General features: G+C 28.8%; 1 long non-coding RNA gene across 1 annotated transcript in view; it reads left to right on the plus strand.

Annotated features, from left to right (window-relative positions):
• Positions 1-2,574, plus strand: part of LOC136797326 (uncharacterized) — a 123,379-nt gene extending 120,805 nt beyond the window's left edge. Inside the window, exon 3 of the long non-coding RNA XR_010845169.1 lies at positions 2,503-2,574. This is a non-coding gene — a long non-coding RNA (uncharacterized lncRNA). The remainder of the gene's footprint in view (positions 1-2,502) is intronic.
• Positions 2,575-4,485: the final 1,911 nt, after the last annotated feature.

The raw sequence follows: 4,485 nt of genomic DNA on the forward strand, positions 1-4,485 counted from the left end.
GTCAATATGGAATTTTGTTATTATTTAAAATTTTATCTTTTAATTTTTATTATCAAATTTTGTTCCTTGTGTTATTCTTTTTTTTCTCTTCTGTTTTTTGTATATATTGTACGAATGTGTACTGGAATACTAATACTTAATGCCATTAATTAATAATTGCATTAATTCTCTTCAACAATAAACAAATATTTATAAAAATTTATTGTAGATAGCTATTGGAATTCGTAAAGAAAATTACTCCATCCAATTGAAAATTACTGACATAGATGTACTGGAAAAAGTTAGAACATAAACCTCAAAAGACAACAAATATGGCGCTTTTATAATCACTTGAAAATAATATCAAAATTTTGAAAATTATATATAATACAATGATGGGGATTAGCACGAATAGCAGAACATTTTATATACGTTTAAGGTGACCGCTGGACTTTAATAAAAATTAAAAAACTACCCCTCTTTTTCATCTGAGTGCCTCCATTGGTTTTGGCATGTGGTATCTTTTGAGGGTATTATAATTTTATAATCTTACTCAAATCTTCTTCAGCCCACCTGACTTTGGAATTCCCAGTGGGATGGGGGTAATTTTTTACAAATTCTTCTTAAGAAAAATTTAATTTTAAAACAATTTTGATCTTTCAATTTTCTCGATTTCAAACACAGAAAGATAGTAAAAATGTTCTTTTTTGAAACATTGTCATTTGTGCAACTTTGCTTCTAATCCACACATGCATTTATAATTTATTACAGGGTTTCAAGAAATGGAAATGGTATAACAAAACAGTAAACTAAAATCGAGCTGACAACGTCAATTTACAAGCGGAATTGTTTTTTTTTTTTAGAAAAAAGTGAATAAAACTATAATTATTTTGTGTGCAATATTTTATTGATATAAATTACATATAATTCGATTGTACAATTATACCAAACATTCTTAAAAAATTTTAAGTTTTTGGGTGCAGTGATTGTTTTTTTTTTTCAGTTTTCTTACTTTTGAAAAATATTTTTGGGATCCTGATTTGAAATAATTTATTAATTAAAACCAGTTTTACTTGTTTATAAAACAACTTTGATTTATGATTAGTTTCACCAACAAACAAACAATACATTCTTTGACCAAGCAAAAAACTGTAAACAGAACTGTAAATCTTCGTTTTAGAAAGGTTTTAAGGCTTTCCTGTTTATTGTTTTCGTCCAGCAGCTGTTTGGTTTTAATAATAGATGATTCGTTCAATAATTGACTAGAGAAGAACAGGGAAACATTCAAAAGAAAAAGTTTTTTTTCCAAGTTATGTTTTTATTAAATGTGTACTTTTTTTTCTGTCAAAAACTAGAAAACCACGCTATTTTAATTTTTTAAAATCTATTTTATTATTCAATAGTTTGAAGAAGTTCAACTAACACCTCAAACGATGAAGAATTAAACGGATAATATGTCTTCGTCTCTAACTGTTCTTGAAAAAAAAGTACATTAAAAAGTGTATTTTCAACACGACTGTACACAGAGTGTAAAGTCCCTTAACCCTCCATCAGTAATAACTCCATTTACCAGGTCTGACCTTTTCTCGCACTGCTATTTTACTATCAATATTTCTAGTGATTCGTTGAATTAACTGTACGAGAGAACTCGTAGTTAACAATCTTATGATAACTGGTAATTAGCGACAGTGATCACTACGAATTATCTGATAGTAAAAAAAAAACAAAAAAAAAAGCTGCTTGACATTTAATGCGTGATGTGATATACAACAAAATAAGTAACAAAATAAATCATGTAATTAGATAACATACATATAATTGAATTTAACGAAAATAAAACAATATTATTTGTATTTAACAACTTATTAAAATATTTTAACAAACAGTTGTTATAATATTTTTTTATTTATTTTGATGAAAAAGTTTATAGACTAAAGTTCATTTGTGCAGTGTGTTGAAGACAGACATGTTTATTGAATTTCTCCATAACGGTTTTTATCTAGTGTAGCAATTTTTTACATACGACACAAATATGATGAGAAAAAAATATAATTATAAAAAATTACTTACATGGTCAGTCACGTGGTGAGGGAATACCTCATAGCTAAAAAGTTCAATTAATTTAAATGGAACATTGCGCTTTGGAGATTAAACCGAAAACACAATTCCACTAATGGAAAATAATTAAAAAAATAGAATGAATTCCAATAATATCAATAAAAGAGAACATGTTAACTTTATAAGAATCAATTTTTTTTTAAAGAGGAAATCTTATATAGTGGCCAAACAATTTAAAATAAATTATTCTTTATTTCAATATTGTTTACCTTTATTTTAGTTCTAATTCACTCAGTTAATCATGTAGATATAGATGGATTAAGTATTTTTAAATTCAACTCAATGATATTTGGATTAAAGGTTGCTCCAAGAGGCTTATCACAGGACTAATGTACCTAAACCATTAAAGGAAATAAGTTCATTTTTTTGGGATTTAAACAGTACAGATTTATATCTTTGTTCTAGATGGATGATGAAGAAGAAGTTTGCGAAGGAACTATATGTAGGGTGGCTTCAGGAACGATACCTTCTGGAGTGGTAAAAACTGTTGCTGGCTTTATCAGTGTACCTGGGCCATATTTTTAACAGCTTCTTAGCAAAATTTATATGCTATTTTTTTTCATCTTATAAATTTATTTTAAGCCAAGCATTTGGTTTTAATTGGTCTTTTGATTTTTCTGTTTCTTTCCTACTATAGTCGCGTCAACATAAACATTGTAATTTCAACTTTTCGTACCGTGAAACCTCAAGGGGTGTTTACTATTTTTTGCGAGTTAGAATTCGCTAAAATTAATTCTGATTTAATTAATTTAGTTACTCCATTTCTTATGAAGGTATAGCAATTTTGTCGCAAGCATCAACAGACGAAGGCTTTAGCTATATTTTAGTCATGCAAGCAAATGCTATATTTTAATCTGCTTTAATAAATGGGCTGTGTGTGTGCTGATTAATAATTATTGTATGTTTAACTTTTATTGATAATTTTCTTGTTAAAATAGGTATTGTTTTGTTTTTTAATTTCGGTATACATTAAAAAAAAAGTATTGGTTAGTTTTTTTTTTAATGGTGTTAATCTATTGGTTCAGGTTAATCTCTAGTGCTCAAATTAATTGGTTTCAAATGATCTCTATGTGTCTCTAATTTTTGGAAAAAATGAAGACATGAAATGGATGAATTCAACTGTTACCTGAGTTGAACGTATACTTTTTCAACCGACAGATAATGGATCCCCGATTTCACTAAAGAAATGTTCAACTTATTACTTTTGCAAAAATTGTTCGTCAAACTGATCCTAATATTTTCCAATATGCTGTTCTATAGTTTTGTGTGATGAACGTCCTATTTTACTGATATTTTTTTTTTAAAAACACGACAAAGTTACTAGCAACGGGTAGTAATTTAGTTGTTATTGGTTCTAATTTTAAAAATGGTTTGTGAGAGGTAATCTTTTTGATTCCCGCTAGAGGTTGAACATACCGAATACTTGTTTTAGCTTATAATTGCTAATAAGATAAGGTAAGACACACCAGTGGGAGTGGGTAGCTCATTGGTAAGGCAATGGACTACCTACTCCAAAGGACCAGATTCAAACCCAACAGTGGCTGATAATTATTATCTGTTACCTGTAGACGTTGAGTCAGTACTGTGGGTTCCGAAGCCCTCCGAGTCACCCAGCCTCTTAAAATTAGGTACTCTCTTAATGGGGTAAAAATCTGGCTGTTGACCGTGATTCTGATTGTTAGGTAAAGTGAACATTGCTGTTAAACTGTCACAAAATCACAATAGAAACTTGCATGTTAATTATTTTGTCTCCCTCTACGAGGACATCAATCTACACACAGCTGAAGCCCCATCACTTAGATGTACATCTCCATGGTAATAATTCCAGTTGTAAGATCACGAAGTGGAAGATAGTACCTTATAATATCGATATGTACTGCTGCACTGATCTGGAAGGAATGCTCACTTAACCGGAACGAGAATGTTGTGTTCTAACCTAAAGTATGTTCTGATCGAATCGATGAACCTCCTGAATGAACTTCAACCATAGTGGAAAAAATTGGATGGAAACGCTTTAATAAACATGTTCGATTCTTTAGTTAGTCCTGAAAATGTTAAAAGACAAAATATCTTTTTTGGTTTAATAGAAAAAACGTTCTCATTGGCGTGGGTTTTTTTACCAATTTGAATAAAATAACAACGAATTCTTATTAAAATTGTTTTTAATTTTATTAGGTTTAAATAAACGTATAATATTAAATTTGAATATTTCTTCGATTTTTTTCATTACTTAAATTTATGATATGAATTTTATTATATTGTTGTACATAAAAGATGTATCAACGAATTTTAATTTAATACAAATTTTTATTAAAAATAAAAAAGTCATGAAATGAAAACTTTATCCTCCGCAATGGTTAAAGTAGGTTGGTTTAGGATTTGCGACCT

The sequence above is a fragment of the Halyomorpha halys genome, unplaced genomic scaffold, assembly GCF_000696795.3.
Source record: "Halyomorpha halys isolate HHAL.00 unplaced genomic scaffold, Hhal_1.1 Scaffold1066.1, whole genome shotgun sequence".
NCBI classification, from domain to species: domain Eukaryota; kingdom Metazoa; phylum Arthropoda; class Insecta; order Hemiptera; family Pentatomidae; genus Halyomorpha; species Halyomorpha halys.